At 38.2% G+C, this 17,486-nt stretch overlaps 1 protein-coding gene across 1 annotated transcript in view; it reads left to right on the top strand.

Moving 5' to 3' along the window:
- The first annotated feature begins 254 nt into the window (after window positions 1-254).
- GREB1L (GREB1 like retinoic acid receptor coactivator) overlaps window positions 255-17,486 on the top strand; it is a 272,594-nt gene continuing 255,362 nt past the window's right edge. The window contains exon 1 of the mRNA XM_044243306.1: window positions 255-383. The gene's annotated coding sequence lies outside the window, so the exon portion shown is untranslated. The remainder of the gene's footprint in view (window positions 384-17,486) is intronic.

Here is a 17,486-nt window from a genome sequence, read left to right as displayed (position 1 = left end):
CGCGCCCACTGTCCTCAAGGAGGGAAAAGGAGCCCTAAAGGCCACTCGCGGGCGCGAGGGCTGCGGGAGGCCGAGAGGCGGGGCGGGGGGAGGGGGCGCGGGGGTCCCCGCCGCGGAGATTCTGGGGAAGCGGGAGGGGCAGCACCTGAGGAATCCGCCTCCGGCCGCTGCGGCAGCCGCCTCGCTCCGCCCCGGGGAACTGAGCGCGCGGCAAGCGCGCCTGCCAGAGAGACGCCAGCCACCGGCGGCGCTAGCACCTCGAAGAGGGCGGCCGGAGCGAGCGCAGCGCTGCGCTGGGACCCGGACTGGGGGTGGGGAGACGAGCCCCGGCCGAGGCGAGGGCCACCCCTTGGTTCTCTGCCCTAGCGCCCCGCCAGGGCCAGGTGAGCGTCTGCGGGGACTCCGGGGCGCGGGCGCGGGGAGGCGGGGAGGTGAGAGGTGGCGAACCGGACGCGAGCGCACGCCTCTGCCCGGCAGGAGCTGCCCTTTGGCGGGCTGTGGACACCCTGCCTGCGCGGGGAAGCGCTGCGGCGGACTTTTTCTGGAGGACTGGGAAGGCGGAGCGGGTGTGTGAGCGCCCCTGTGTTTGCGTGGCGAGGGCAGGCGCCAGTGGCAGCCTCGGATCCGAACCCCTTCTCCCTGCCGCCTTGCGTCAGCCCTCTGAGGGGACCGAGCCCGTGCGGTCCGCGCCCGGAGGCCAGAGGCCTGTCACCGCGGGCTCTTCTCGCCGCCTTTGTGGCGGGAGCGAGGAAGCCCGAGCGTGGGATGGGAGAGGCTCCGGCGCGGCAGGGAACGCCGAGGCGGAGGCGGCGGGGGCGCGCCGTGGTCCTGTCTCCCCGAGCCTAAGGGGCTTGTGAGGGGATCGCCCGGCGGGTGGAGGGCAGGCAGGAGGCGCGGAGGTGACGGGGGTGGGGGGAAAGGATGGAGAGAGCTCAGCTTGGGAAAGTTGAGAGCGTCCAGCGGTGGCTGGGCGGTCGCTCAGTGTCCATGGGTTTCTTTTCTCCACATCCAATGTCACTTCGTCACCAGCGCGCGCGCGTCTCCAGCCATCATTTCCATTTTTCTGTGAGTGGTGGAGGACCACTCTTAATCTGAATGAGACACAAAGGGTTGTGTTGACAGCTGATCCTGACACAAATAGACGGCGAGGTGAGGTATGTGCTCTGGCCTGGCAAGGGTGATGATGAGGCAGTTTGTTAAAGTAAATCAATCCCCTTAGTCCCTCTTCCGAGCTCTCCATTAAAATAAATTATCTGTATAGATTCAGTTCATGGGACTTCTCCGTTAAATCGAGCCCAAGTAAGGTCCAGAACGATTCATCCTCATGAGAACAGCTGCTGCCTCCAACTGAGGTGGACGGATCCTGGAGAAACTCATTCAGTCATACTCCTTTCCTGTATGAACGTGACTGTCACAAGGTCCTTATCCACCCTATCCTAAGTCCTCAGTCTCCAGTTCAAAGACAGAAACCAAAATTTCATTTCTATTTTTACAACTTTAGAGCCCCCCCCAATCCCTCTTAAATCTCATATTAAAACCTAGCTATTTGAATATGGGGAAGAGGTTTTCTGCAAAAAAATTTTTTTTAATTAAATGACCCCTTAAAAACTTCTCATCCCTCCGAACATTTTCTTATACTTTAGATCCTGGAATTCTGCTTTGAGTTTTGTGACTGCGTTCTTTTTCTTTCTGAAAATTTCTATGTGATTTTACAAGTTGCAATACTGAAAAGTTTTTGAAAGAGAAAAAATGTTGAAATAGTTGTTTCATTGGAAATGTTTATGATAGAATTATATGAATATAGGCGTGTGTTTAAAGGGGCATTTAATTTTTTTTTAAAGAAATAAGTATTTATTTATTTATGAGAGACAGAGAGAAAGAGAGGCAGAGGGAGAGGCAAAGGGAGAAGCAGGCTGTCTGAGGAGCAGGGAGCCCAATATGGGACTCTATCCCAGGACCCTGGGATCATGACCTGAGCTGAAGGTAGATGTTTAACCTTTTAACCGACTGAGCCACCCAGGTGCCGTAAAGGACAATTTAAATAATATTGAAAAGTAATGTGCATAGGGTTAAGAGTTTCACAGTGTAAAGTAAGTTTTCCCTTTCCCACTTCATAGCCCCAATGCCCTCCTTCCCAGAGGCAATTCTTTTATATTCTTCCATACATCTTCTATTTAAATGGAATTAATTATGAAAATAAAGGATGAAAGGAATGGAGTATAAGACTGAACTACATATCAATGGTGATGACTATGTGATACCCATTCATGATGACTTCAGAACCTCTTATTTGGCCTAAGGCACTTATTGCAGTGGAAGATCAGTTAGAATGCTAAAAATCTTGAAACAAATATACTGTGGAAAGCCGAACTGTTAAAGGATGATCTCTGCCTCTGCCCCCACCATCACTAGTTTCTCTACTCTAGGTTTTTGTGTTTTTTTTAAAGATTTTATTTTTTATTTGACAGACAGAGATCACAAGTAGGCAGAGAGGCAGGCGGGGTTTGGGGGGCAGGAAGCAGGCTCCCTGCTGAGCAGAGAGCCCAATGGGATGGGATGGCATGGCGGGGCTCCACCCCAGGACCCTGGGACCATGACCTGAGCCGAAGGCAGAGGCTTTAACCCACTGAGCCACCCAGGTGCCCCTCTACACTGTTTTTAATAACCATTTAAAAAAAATTTTTCCCCTCCATTTTGGAGCTCTTTATGAAGTAAAGGACGAGCACTGTAACTAACTATGTCCAGGGAAGTATATTATCGGAATACATTGAAAAGACGTATGTATACACTCCCATTGACATAAGATAATACAGAAATTTAGTGGTAAGGGAGAAATATGAAAACCAAGTTTAAGATATTTGAGCACATCTAGTTCCAGGCTTGTACTTATAAACTAGCTAAATGAAGTAACTTTTTTTAGAAATGCTTTTCCCCCCTCAGTTAAATAAACAAACTGAACTACTTGGTTTCTAAGGGTCCTTTTAAATCCAAAATTTTATTATTAAAATAGCACTTCTGTAGATGTTCTACGATTGACTAAGGATAACCAGTTGGACCTGTGTCCAAGAGTGTCCATAGAGTGACAAAAAATTTCCTGATTTGTAGATTCGTAACAAGGAAATTAGAGGGGTTTAAAGTACATTCCTGTTCTTATGAGATTGATATCATTGAAGAACAGCTACTTCACTTTCCCGCAAAATGTCTGTTTATGTTATTGATAGAGACCAAACCCTAAGCTGACTGGGCCTCTCTCTGTGTATCACCTTGTATGGCTAAGGAGAGAGAATTTTCTTCATAGCTCATGGTGCAGATTTTTAGGGAAATTACTCTTACCAAACTCTTACTTTTCTTTTTGGTACTCTTAATTTTTTTCTTTTCACTTGTGTACTTCAAAAGAAATTGACATAATTTACTTAGTAATTCTCACAAGCATTTAGAATGTGAATATCCCTACAGCTGGTTTATTTACTTTGTAAGTATTCACTTAGAGATCATGTTCTTAGTAGGAAACTTTTCTGATCTCTAAAACACCTGCAAACTCTGGGTTGATGATCCCTGGATGGGTTCAGGGAGCTGAGGAGTGATTGCAATGTTATGAAAGTAAAAAAGAATTAGTTGCTTTTGGTCACTTTATATGATCTCAATTAAGTTTTTTTGAAAGTACCCTGTTATAAGTCAGAGAAAGACAAATACCATGATTTCTCATGTGGAATTTAAGAAACAAAACAGATGAACATATGGAGGAGGAGAGGGAAACAAACCATAATAGACTTAAAGATAGAGAACAAACTGAGGGTTGTTGAAGGGAGGCAGGTGGGGGATGGGCTAAATGGGTGGATAGTTGTTATGATGAGCATTGGGTGTTGTATGTAAGTAATGAATCGCTGAATTTTACTCCTGAAGCAAATATTGCATTGTTTGTGAACTAACTAGAATTTAAATAAAGATTTGAAAAGAAAATATATATATATACTGTAAATGGTGATTGCAAAAATCACTGATGTTAAGAAGTCACATACTTTAGAGCTTCCGAATCACCAATAAAGAATATTGTGTAATTACTTTGAATAAGTCTTTAATATGAATAAATTGTTAGTGAAGTTTTAGGAATGTTTCACTGGGATGATAAGAATATAAACTAGGAGAATGAGTTTGTAAGGTAAGGTGCTTAGAGTAATCTTGATTGACAAGACTGACAAAAGTAAAAGAAAATTAAGTTCTAGCAGAAAGTTCTAAAATGATAGTAGTTTTTATTTCTTCCAGCTCCATTCTCAGTCTTGCCATATGAATATATATTTTTATAAATGTCTTATCATATTACAGAAACATTTCTGTCCTGATTTTTTATCAACATTTTTAATAATTTGCTCCCTATTATTCATAGTAATTTTGTAATAGTTTATCCAATTAATGTACCATAATTTACTTAGCCCTTCTTCTACTTGGGAATTTTCCAGTGTTTAAAAATAATATGATGTGGGCACCTGGATGGCTCAGTGGGTTAAAGCCTCTGCCTTCAGCTCAGGTCATGATCTCAGCGTCCTGGGATGGAGCCCCACATTGGGCTCTCTGCTCTGTGGGGAGTCTGCTTCCTCCTCTCTCTCTGCCTGCCTCTCTGCCTGCTTGTGATCTCTGTCTGTCAAATAAATAAATAAAATCTTAAAAAAAAAATATGATGACTGTCCTCATGAATGTACCTTTCTTCTCCTTCCTTCCTTCCTTCCTTCCTTCGGACTATTTCTTCAGAGAGGCAGTATGGTGTAATTGTAAATGGGTGGACTCTAAAATTAAAGATTCAGAGTTCAGAACCTCACTCCATTACTTACTGGCAAAATAATTTATAATTTTTTTCTCAGAACTTTTGCTTCTTGACTTATAAAATGTGTATACTAATAGTTCTCTACAAGGTTAAGATAGAAAGCAATAGCATGATAAAAACACAAGTAAATGTTAGCTCTTATTTTTAATAGAACATTTCCAGATTCCTGGTAAGTTCCAAATTACTTTCCAAAAGGATTATATAATTTATACTGCCATTAACAATCTATGTGCATGCTTATGTCGTTTTAAAACATTTATGTTATTGTGACTGATTTGATCAATGTAAAATTGTATCCCTTTGTTTGATTTGTATTTCTTTGGTCTTGTGCAAAGTGAGAGGTGTTTTTTTTTTCAGCAGTATTGCTACATTTTTCTAAATGGAGTGGTAGACATTTCACTGCCTCAGTCATTTTGAGTTGGACTATGAGATGGGCATATAGAACAGGTCAGTTACACTGCTAATGAAGACTGAATCAAATGTTCCAATAGTTTCTTTCAAATTAATTGTAGTTTTGTTTGTTTGTTTGTTTTGTTTTGTTTTCTATTTTCAGTCTATGGTAACTGTTATTAGTTATTATTATTTTAAATCTTAGGAAAGTAGCTGCTGAAGTTAATAATACATCGATTCTACCTAAGTGAAAATGTAGTCTTCTCTTTTTTCCCCCTATAGGGACTGATTTATAATTAGCATTATTGTGATCACAATTTGGTGAATTTTTACTAGGAATGCTTTTCAAAACTTGAGGGGAAAGCCAGAGAGAAAGTTTCATGAGCCCTAATCATGGTATCTTTTGGCTACAAATGGATAATGAAGTTATTCCCTCTGACTTGAGTTCTTATATAGTCAAGGTAATTTAGACTACACAAAAGCATGCCCTTGTAAGTTCTGGAGTTCCAGCAGCCCTGATATTTCTGGCAAACACACACCCAATGTGGATAACAGCAGTTCTTTGTGCTGCTGAGCCCCAGGAGGGCTCCCTATTGTGTACTCTTCCTTCCCTCCCATTCTTGACTGACTGGTGATAGCAACTCCTCCAAGTCCAGATGTGAAGCTCCCACAGGGACTCCTCTCTTCTACCCAACTCTGTATTTACCCTATTACCTACCCCGTTAGCATATTTGCTTTCGCTCTATGATGTGGAGATTCAGTATCTTTTCAAGGTTGTGGTTTCAGATTTTATTTTCTTAATTTTCTATGCTGTATGAGTGTTTTCAACCGTCCATAGGGTAGAGACTATAGGCATGATTAACATAGATTAACATATAATCAGCACTTGATCCGTGTTTGTTGCTGTGAACAATATCTTATATGGTCTTTCCTCTTCCTGGGCATGGTTCTATTTTTATGGTGCCAGTTGTGTCCTGGATTGCTACATTTGCCTATATTACCCAGTTTGGGAATTAGGAAACCTGCTTGTTCTAGCTCTTTTAATTTCTTATGTATTTGGGTAAATTCTTAACTCCTGCGCCTTATTTTTCTTATATAAAATGGAACTATTATTTACTGCTCTAATTATCAACTTTCTGCACAGGATTGTTATAAATATAAAAAGAAATAATAAATGTGGACATGTTTTGGGAAGAAAGGATATACAAATTCATTAACAAAAAAAGAAGGTTGTTAATATTACACATTATCAGGATGCTTCAGGAGTGTCCATACCTTTGAGAAAACTTCACCTCAATGTAGAGCTGCACTTGGAGCTTGAAGTTAGATGAAAATTCTTGGGGCCCAACCCAAACTATTCAGTCAGAAACTCTGGGGACAGGGCCAACTGATCTGTATTTTAAGAACCATTCTGGTGCTGAACCACTGCTTTAGGGAGTAGGAAATGTCAACAACCACTAGAAAAATATTTTTCTGTTAAATATTAGTTATAAAATAACCTAGAAATTTCATAACATCACTTTAGCATGCCAAGTATGAAATGGAATTTAGTCATTATTATTAGCTGCTGTTTGCCTTTTAATCACTCAGAATTTAACTCAGAATAGTTGTAAACTCAGGTGCCTATAAAGGTCAAGTAGGTAATCTGAGTGAGTGAAGCAAACACCTGTAAAATCATATGGGCTAACAGGTTCTGGTGGACAAGGAAGTCTGAAAGCAGTAGATTTCTAAGACTTTTTACTGATTTTTTTGTCCCATGGGACTGTGTGTCACTGTTGCCAGATGATTTCATTTTTCAAATGGAGCTGAAAATTCATATTTTAAAATGAATTTAACTATTGCCAAGAAATTATAAGAAAACAGAGGCCCAACAAAACAAATTTGGAAAGCAAGATAATTTCCAACCTCTCAGTTAATTAACATGGGTGAAAATATTTGCATTGGAATGAGTATGATGACAGAAGAAACATCTCTGTTCAACATTATTAGTAAAGAAATACTTATGAAAACCACACACTTTTAAACTTTCAGATTATGAAGATTCGATAGATAAACAAAATCTAGTGTTGGCATTGGGGTAAAGAATGGTGGTCACTGTTACACAGTAAGTATACTTATAGCTTTTCTGGAGAGCAATTTGGCATCATGGATAAGACCTAAATGTCTCTTTTTACCCTGTCCAATATGGTTGTGCCTTGCCACATGTGACTATTTAAGCTTAAATTAATATTATATAAAACTAAAGATTCAGTTTCTCAATTGTGCCAGTCATATTTCAAGTGCTTAATAGCTGCATGTGGCTAGTGGTTACCACATTGGACTGTGAAGATATAGATTTCCATCGCTGGAGGAAGTTCTATTGGTCAACTTTGGTTCAAACTCTTTGTCTCAAATTTCCCTCCTAGGAATTTGCTAGAAAGAAATAATTAGACAAATGAGCAAAGGGATATGACAAAAATATGACCAGAATCATTATTTATAGAGCAAAAAAATTAGAAACAAACTAAACCTCATGTTTTTATTAAAAATCAAGTTGCAATAAATATCCATGATATATAGATAAATAAAAAATATTTTTATCGTAGAATCATTTCATTTATTTGGGTAGATAGCTTAAGCACACAGAGATTAGAGGAACGACTTTTCTCTTCTGACATGAATGAGGAGAATGAAGCTTTCCCTCTTCTAGCTTGCAGCTCTTCTTATACATAGAACAGGCTGGCTTTCACTAAAACGTGGGCAGAGGCACTTCGTAACTACTCTAGGCTCTATCAGTATCACGTGGGTTCCTCTTAGAAATTCAGAATCTCAGGCCTCCCTCCAAACCCATTGAATCATCAGAGTCTCTGGCAGGGCCCAGGAATCTCTATTAACAAGCTATCCACCTTCTGTCTGTATTTGCCTCCTATCGCTGAATGTTTCAGGCTTCATTTGTTTTGTCTTGGGCAAATGAAACCTCTTTGAACTCTGTTCAGGTGCCATTCTAGATACTGAGGATACCACAGTGATGAAAACTAACAAATTCTCCTGCTCTTATGGGAATCAAACAATAAGCGAGAGAAAATGAACAAACCGTTGTATTTTAGATCGCAAGAAGTGCTAGAGAGGAAGATGAAGCAGCAAGGGGAATTAGAAGGTGAGATAGAAGCTGTGATTCTCTGTAACGTATAACTGAGAGGTGACACCTGCGTGAGTCCTGAAGTCTGTGTGAGTCATTGGAAAGTTGAGAGGAAGAGTCTTCTCACCTGGTGTGGAAGGGGTAGCAAGGAGGCCACAGCCACTGAAGGGGAGAGGCAAGCGAGGGAGGGAGTGGGGGATTAGGTCCGAGAGGTAGTCTAGATCTTCTGACTTCAAAATTCTTTGTTCTCTCTAGTGTACCACACTTCTCAAATTCTTTGGCTAATCAGTTTGTAAAGAGATCAGACATCCTTAAATTCGCTGTTCTTCAGTGCGATTTGTCAACACCTGCCTTACTTGCCCGGGGTGCTTGTTAAATGAGGATTATTGGTCTCTTAACCTACTGAATGAGAGTTTCTGGGGTGGGAGCCTGGATTGTGCATTTTAACAATCTTCCCACGTGGTTTTAGGGACATAAGAATCTTAGAACCACTTCTCACAATTATCATCCTGTGCATTCAGTTTTTATAGAGGAGGAATGCCTAAAATTGTCACCACTGTAGAGGTCATGAAGAGAAGATATAATTGGTGTAATGTCTCATTTATTTCTTATTTTTAAACCAATTAAACCAATACCACTTACAGTAAGTCTCTGCTCAGCGGGAAGCCTGCTTCCCCTCCTCTCTCTCTGCCTGCCTCTCTGCCTACTTGTGATCTCTGTCTGTCAAATAAATAAATAAAAATCTAAAATAAAAAAAAAAAGAGCTTAATGGCCACATGTGGATAGTAGCTACTATTTTGGACAACACAGATGTTGAATAATTCTATATCTCTACTGGAATATTCAGGGAACTTGGAGACCATTACTCTTATTCTTACCCACCATAGAGGGTGGGTGAATCTTTTCACTTCAGAATTGTATCGCCCCCTCATCCCATCTGTTCTGTTTTTTTGTTCAAAAGGGTCAATTCAAATGTATTTGATTTTTTCATCCTGTCTGTTCTCTCTCTCTCTTTTTCCCCCTCTCTCTTTCTTACCTTTTGTTTTTCTTCCCTTCTTAAAATCTAACCACCCTGAATTAAATACCATTAATGTTTTGGTGGTAATTATTTTATGCACTTATTCAGTATATTTAAATATATTCACCAAAACAAATAATTTTACATCATGGGGTCATATTCTGTTTTTCAAAAAACTATAGTCACATCTTTTAAAAAAATTCAGGGAGCCTAAATTCCCTCTTTTTCCTCCCCTTTAGCCCAACAGTGTGGCAAATCTGCTCTTTCTTTTTTATAACTTTTTCCATGATCATGTAACCTTATATTGTATGTTTTGAGCGTCTTATATATGCTGCCATACTTTATATATGTAATCTATCATTGCATACATATTAAAAATCATGTTTCTTTTTTTTAAGATTTTATTTATTTATTTGACAGAGATCACAAGTAGGCAGAGAGGCAGGTAGAGAGAGAGGTGGAAGCAGGCTCCCTGCCGAGCAGAGAGCCCGATGTGGGGCTCGATCCCAGGATCCTGGGATCATGACCTGAGCCGAAGGCAGAGGCTTTAACCCGCTGAGCCACCCAGGTGCCCCTCATGTTTCTTTTTTTACTTAATAAAACACAGGGATATATTTCTAAGTCAACTGGCATAGCTTTTATTTATTCTTTTAATGACTACATGATATTCTGTAGTATATATATATTTTTTCCACAGTTAAACACCCATTACTTTATTGAAGGATATTTATTTTAACTAAACAGAAGACTCAGGTTCTTTAGGTCGTTCTTTGCCATGCTCAGCTTGATGGCATTTGTCTTCCATCTTGTCTCTTCATTACCCCAAGGTTTCAGTGGCACACCCAAACCTCACACAGTTTTAACTAGAGTCTGTAAAATGTTCTTTTACTTCAGGCTAAACTCTTTTTGAAAGAGTTTACCCACATACATAGATGTCCCAAATTACATTGGCCAGAATTTACTACATGCTCATGTGTAAACCAGTCACTGATAAGGAAAAGGGAAATACCATGACTGGTACAGAATAACCAAGACTCATCCCCAGAGCCTGGGGAAAGGTCCACTCTCTTAAGTAACCATGTAAAAACTTCTGGGGTTGTTCATATTGAAGATTAGGAATGGCTCAATTAGGCAACTAGCAATGTGTACCATGAAATCCAATTTCCTTCAAGGTTCTTCATAATCTCACCTCATGATAATATAATATAAAACCTCTGTTTTAGACAAGCCAATCAATTGTCTCCCCTGCTTATATATCCTAGTCATGTACATTCCTATCTATGGCTTGGCTCATTTTTCTCTTAAAAATCTCTTCTAGGGCACCTGGGTGATTCAGATGGTTAAGCCTCTGCCCTTTGGCTCAGGTCATGATCCCAGGGTTCTGGGATCGAGTTCTGCATCAGGTTCCCTGCTCAACGGAGAGCCTGCTTCTCCCTCTCCCTCTGCTGGTTCCCCATGCTTGTGCACTCTCTCTCTCTCACTGTCAAATAAATAAATAAAATCTTTAAAAAAAAAATCTCTTCTAGTTCTCCAGAGCTGGCTGTGGCTATTTAAATTAAAATTAAAGTTAAATAAAATAAAAAGTTTCATTTCTCAGACACACTAATCACATTTCAAGAGCTTAATGGCCGGGGCGCCTGGGTGGCTCAGCGGGTTAAAGCCTCTGCCTTCAGCTCAGGTCATGATCTCAGGGTCCTGGGATCGAGCCCCACGTCGGGCTCTCTCTGCTCAGCGGGAAGCCTGCTTCCCCTCCTCTCTCTCTGCCTGCCTCTCTGCCTACTTGTGATCTCTGTCTGTCAAATAAATAAATAAAAATCTAAAATAAAAAAAAAAAGAGCTTAATGGCCACATGTGGATAGTAGCTACTATTTTGGACAACACAGATGTTGAATAATTCTGTTGTTGCCAGAAGTTCTGTTGGACAGCACTGCTTTAGAGATTCTTGCAAATCATACCTATTATTTAACACAGTGTTTGCCAAACTATGGCCACCTATATGAGAATCAAGTGGAGATGCTGTTTAAATGCAGATTTTAAGCCTTAGGGGTAGGTCCCAAGCCACTTTCATGCCCAGGAATGCTGAAGAACCACAGCCTTGAGGTGTAAACTTTATTTTATTTCTTCTATGGAGATATACTAAATATGGGAATTTTCATTTTCTTCTACCCTAAACTTCAATAACATTCATAATTTATATATCACAGTTTTGGAATTAATATAGATATTTATATTCAATATATAACATATGTAGAATATAGTATATACATACATATATAATTACTATAGATATTTATATTCTCTAATAATTTCAGAAAGCATTTTTTCTGATAATTAGAGGATAGGTCCCTTTAGAGAAGGTACTATGGCTTTTTATAGTCTGTATTTTCCAAAATGACTAATATAGTGTTGGATACATGGTAAACACAAAGTATTCACTGATTAATTACACTCTACAGAACTGACAGTCTACATTCTATATGTAACAGGTAATTCTTTGAAAGATCATAACAGTGTCTGGCATATTGGAGATGAAAGATAAATGATGGTAAGAATGTTTCCATAATATTCTTCCTCAATTTCACTTGTTGGGAATACACCTGAAAATTCAGCATGGATTTCTGACACATGTTATAAGAAGATATTCCTTATAAACTTTAGATCTGCAGCATTTTTGTAAATAGTTACTTTGAAAAGTGCTCTGATCCCTTGGTTCTCTAGTGAAACATAAATTAATCAAACCTCTGGAGCCATGGTTGGCTCTAACAACAGGTAATTGTTCTACTCTGATGATGTAGTAATCACTTCAAAATTGTTGGAGCAGGAGGTTAAGGTCTCAGCATATTAAAGAATGACTAGACCTATATCTTCACAAGTTGGGGCACACTGAAAGATCAAGGTAGACCAGTAATATTACTACTAGTAATAGTAAGAGAGCAGCAGTATTATATATATATATATATATATATATATATATATATATATATATATTAACCCCACCTTTTTTCTTTTTCTCTTTCTTTTTTTCTTTTTCTTTTTCTTTTTTTTTTTACAGACAGATCACAAGTAGGCAGAGAGGCAGGCAGAGAGAGAGGGGGGCAGCAGGCAGGGAGCAGAGAGCCCAATGTGGGGCTCGATCCCAGGACCCTAGGATCATGACCTGAGCTGAAGGCAGAGGCTTTAACCCACTGAGCCACCCAGGCATCCCAGCATTTCACTTTTAAGACTAATATAGGGAATGTTTCTTTTACATTCTCTTGTACATAATTTTACTGGTTGAATTATTCCATGGGTTGATACCAAAACAAACAACTACATTTTCTGATAGGCTCATCACTTTAAAATGTAAAACTAATCTAATTTCTAATTTAAGAAAAAAATTTCAGGGTGTTTGAGTGGCCCAGTCAGTTAAGCTCTGACTTTGTCTCAGGTTATGATCTCAGGGTCCTAGGATTGAGCCCCATGTCTTTTGGGCTCCTTGCATAGCAGGGAGCCAGCTTCTTCCACTTCTTTTCCCTCTTCCCCTTCCCCTGTTTATGCTCTCTCTCTTAAATAAATAAATAATGTTTAAAAAAAAAGAAATAAAATCTCTACCGAAAATAACAATTTTCCTCTTAAACTCTTTTTTTTGAAAAAATATTTTATTTATTTATTTGACAGAAAAAATATTTTATTTATTTATTTGACAGAGTGGCAGAGAGGCAGGCAGAGAGAGAGAGGAGGAAGCAGGCTCCCTGCTGAGCAGAGAGCCCAATGTGGGGCTCGATCACAGGACCCTGGAATCATGACCTGAGGTGAAGGCAGAGGCTTTAACCCACTGAGCCACCCAGGCGTCCCTCCTCTTAAACTCTTGATATATTTTGACTCTAAGACAGTTGATTGATAATTTGATTCCAAAAGCCAGATTTCCGAGATAATCAACTCACTAAGCATAATTCCTGATATAAAATAGACCCTCAGGAAACATTAGGCTTTTTTCCTCATCAGACTTGCTGAATTGCAGTCCTCTGACTTCATCAGAGAGTACCAATTTGTATTAAATGTTTTGCCTCTTTAGTATTCCCAAGTTCTTTATTTTCTAGAAAAGTTGGACCATGTAAATACCAACTTTTCTCCCCCATAGTCATATAAATGGAATGATTACTATGAGGTGTGATAGTTTCATAGTATTCTTGGTCAAAAGATATAAGAAGTTGTTTGATATGGACAGGTATTAAAGTGACCAAGTTGGAGTCTGGAAGCATAGTGTCTGGGTCATGGTATTTCAGATATTCTAACTGTTTGAGGCTTTTCTGCCATCATAAAGCCTCATGAGTCAGTGGTATGCCTTATCTCAGCCTCTCCCTCCAGAGCAGTAACTGTGACTGAACAGGGTAATACATGGTGTGGTTGCATAGCTGGCATTTCAGAGAGTGTGTATATATGTCAGAGAATGTCTGCATGTACAAAACATAACCTTTAATAAAAAAAACCATAAAGGTCTTTAAGACCCATATATTATTCTCTTCTTAGTCCTTTCCTACTATTTAATCACTGAATTTATAGCAGAAATGAAGAATTTAACCCCAAAATTTAATAAAAATTAATGTATACTACTTTGGGCATTGTGCACATATCATTTCTAATCCTCACAATAGTCTTGTAAAGTAGGCATCGTGATTCTTATTTTTACAGCTAAGAAAACTCAGCCTTTCTCAGCTAAGAAGGCTGAGAAAGGTTTAAGTAAATTTCACAAGAGCCTATAGGTAGTAGGTGGAAAAGTCAGAATTCCAACCTAGGGCTGGCTGGTTTCCTAGCCTTTGTTCTTTCCTTGCAAATCATATTCTTGGTTACAAGTCTCATTACTCAACTAGACGATTGTAAGTTCTGGATGTCAGGAATTGTATCTCGTGTTTTGTATTATCCAGAAAGGTAGCTTTTGGCAAATGTTGCTCCTCTTGTTGAAGATAGTGTAAATAGGTGCTAATGAACATATTAACTCTTTCAGAACACCAGAGGATCAGCTAGCACCTTATTTTGGAGAAACAGACTGTACCAAGGCTATAGCCTGGTTAGTAAGGAATGTAGTTGGGGTCAAATCTTGGATGTACTCATCAAATGTGAATAAACACTCCATGAGTACAAGTACTTTGTCCATTTTGCTCACTACTCTGTCTCTATACCTAAAATCATCATGTATTTGTTCCTTAATGAATATTTGGTAACGAATGACTAAAGGGCTTCTGTAGGGCCATGTTCCCTTTTTTCCGTGGCTGTGGAATCCATCTTTAACCTGGGCCAAACTTCTTTCCTTAAGGCACAGACTCCAAGGGAGCTGGGAGGAGGGGTGGTAGATGGAACAACATAAGCTTACTACCTCAACTGGAAATACTGAAATGAGGCCCATGCCCCATGGAAAGCTAGGTCAGTAGCATTATCTTTTGAATAAAGAATGCTAACAAGGAAAGATAAATCCAAAACAGTTCTGTGGCAGAGGTGAATAGAGATGCATTTCATTTTCTCTTCTTTCTGAATTTTACAAAATGTCAATAAATATTCTAGTTAATAAAAAGTCATTGGAAGTCAGGACTCCTGGGTGGTGCAATCTGTAGAACATCTGGCTCTCAGTTTTGGCTTTGGACGTGAGATGGAAGGGCTCAGCTCAGAGTCTGCTGGAGACTCTCTCTCTCCCTCTCCTCCTGTGCATACCCCCCTGCCTCCACACTCTTTCCTCCTGCCTAAAATAAATAAATAGATCTTTAAAAAATAACTGAAAGCCATTCGTTTTCAGGATAATAATGCATGATGGAAGAGAGCCATGTAATGGAAATTCTGGAAAAAATGTTTTGAAACATGTGACAGACAAATCTCTTGTACTGTATAAATGTTACAATTCCTTTTGCTCATTAGATTTCAAATGGATCAGACTTCCAAAATCAAACAGCGTGGGCTTACTTTAGATACTGTTACATGGGAGATTACCAGATATCTGTATGGTGTTTGCACTTGGGAAGCTAAAGTTCACAAATTGCAAACAGGCACCATAATTCTATCTTAAAGTTTGTGTTTAACCTTTACTGATTTTTTTAAGACTTTGAAGTAATAATTGGCAATAGCAATTATAATATCAAAGTTCCTCTCATTTCATTTGCATAAAAAGTACTGCCTCAAGTACATTTCTCAGTTCTTTTTATTATTAAAGAACAAGACCATAATTTAGTCTGCTAAATTCTAACTCATTACATTAATTTAGTCATTTATTATTGTTACTATAGTGTTCGTTTTTCTCTTATTTAAAGCTGGTTTTCCAGAAACTTACATGGATGAGAACTCTGTTCTGAGTTGACTTTTTTGTTAGTAGAATTCATTCTATTTTGATCTGGTCAGAGATACTTTTCCCTTAACTCTTACATTAAGTTAAAGTGTTAACATATAAATCCTATTGCAATGATATGTAAATAAAGCAGACTAAAAATAGTTGTGTAGTCACAATTTTCTCTCCCTAAGAATTAGAGATTTAAATCTCTGAAAACACTAATGTGTGTGGGATGGTTATGATAGTCCAGCTGCCTTTGTGTGTGTTTCATTTAAATGTAAATTTATCTTAGAGACTCTAAAGATGAGCCCAGAAAGTAGAGAATTTTAATTTGAATAGTCATTTTCTTCTTTTTTTCACAAATAGTGAAGTAAAACCTTATTTTACACTAAAAAAAAACTTGTTAAACAAGCCAAAACTCAACTACCTTATTTTAAAGATTCTTAATGGATTATTAATTTTTTCTCATTAGTAGTTTTTCCAAGGTGATAAATTATATTAAAAGAAAATTAATTTATATGCTGTTAAAACACATATAATAGCAATTCAACAATATCCAGTATGATACTGAATATTATTTTGTAGTACTACGTAAAGGAAAATAGTATTTTAAAAAGAAATTAGGTTTCTAAAATATATTTTAAATAACTACATCTGAGATATTAAAACAAAAAAACTACTGAACCACGGTAACATGTATCACACATGCACATACCTATATACGATATTTATATTTATATTTTTATAAATATATTTTAAGCCACTACTTAAAATTTTTATATTTTTAGCCACTACTTAAAATTTAGTATGATACCATAATTATAAATCAACTTTCAGGAATGATTTCTGAGGGACAGTTTTTAAAAAGAAGTTTACTCTTTTCACTATTCCCTTTGAGATAGAAGGTCAAGATTCAAAGCTCTAACTTGGCTTCATTTTATACTCACTTGTTGACATTGTGTAAGCTAGAATGTTCGCTTAAGGGGGGTTACCTTGTATTGACTTTAGCAGCTTTTTCTACTTCCTTGCAATAAAACAGACCATTTGTGTGAGTTGCTGTTGATTGCATATTTTGAAGTCATTTTTGTCTTTAGCCATTGCATTACCAGCCTGTGATTATCTTGTGTAAAAAAAACAAACAGACAAAAAACTCTTTGATCTACCCTAACCTTTCTATATGTAAATTTTAGAAAAGTGGCTCTGTAGCATGCCTATAAAATGTACTCCTGCATTGACATTTCTAAAGTAATTAAAAAAAGGATTATAAAGTTTACTAAAGGAATTGCTGTTTGTTGGTTGATAAAATTTACTTAGGTCACATAAATGTAAATATTTTCAAAGCAACTGTTACAGAGTCAAGGGTTCTCTTCAAAGAAAAGAACTTTGTTTATAACCTAAATATCTTTCTTTTATACAGTTAGGAATAAGTAAAGGAGAGTTTTCTGAATATTTTTATTGCAAGATCTTGAATTTTTATTTAGGCCATTCTTTAATACATATCTTTCCGTAGCATGTTTGCAGATTCTAAGACACAATTCTGCATACTTAACTTTAATTAATAGCTGCTGTTTGAGAATTTAAAACTGAATTTTATAGTAGGAGTGTGAAATATGTATTTACAGTAGTATAATTTACAGATTCTGTGATACGAGGTCAAACTCATTGGTTTATAATAAAAATCAGTAAATCTTTTTGTTGGTGGCTTGTTATTGGAAGAAGCATTTCTGGGTTATAAACCCAGAAACAAAACTCTTTTTCAAGGTTGTTAGTGGTCAGTTGGTAGTAAATGAATGTGATATGTTAGTTTTCTCTAGGTTCATTCCTATTTGGTCTTATTGTTTGAGAAAAA

Source organism: Neovison vison, chromosome 3 (assembly GCF_020171115.1).
Source record: "Neovison vison isolate M4711 chromosome 3, ASM_NN_V1, whole genome shotgun sequence".
NCBI lineage: Eukaryota > Metazoa > Chordata > Mammalia > Carnivora > Mustelidae > Neogale > Neogale vison.
The sequence above is the reverse complement of the archived record's forward strand: the minus strand, read 5'-3'. Positions and strand labels throughout refer to the sequence as shown.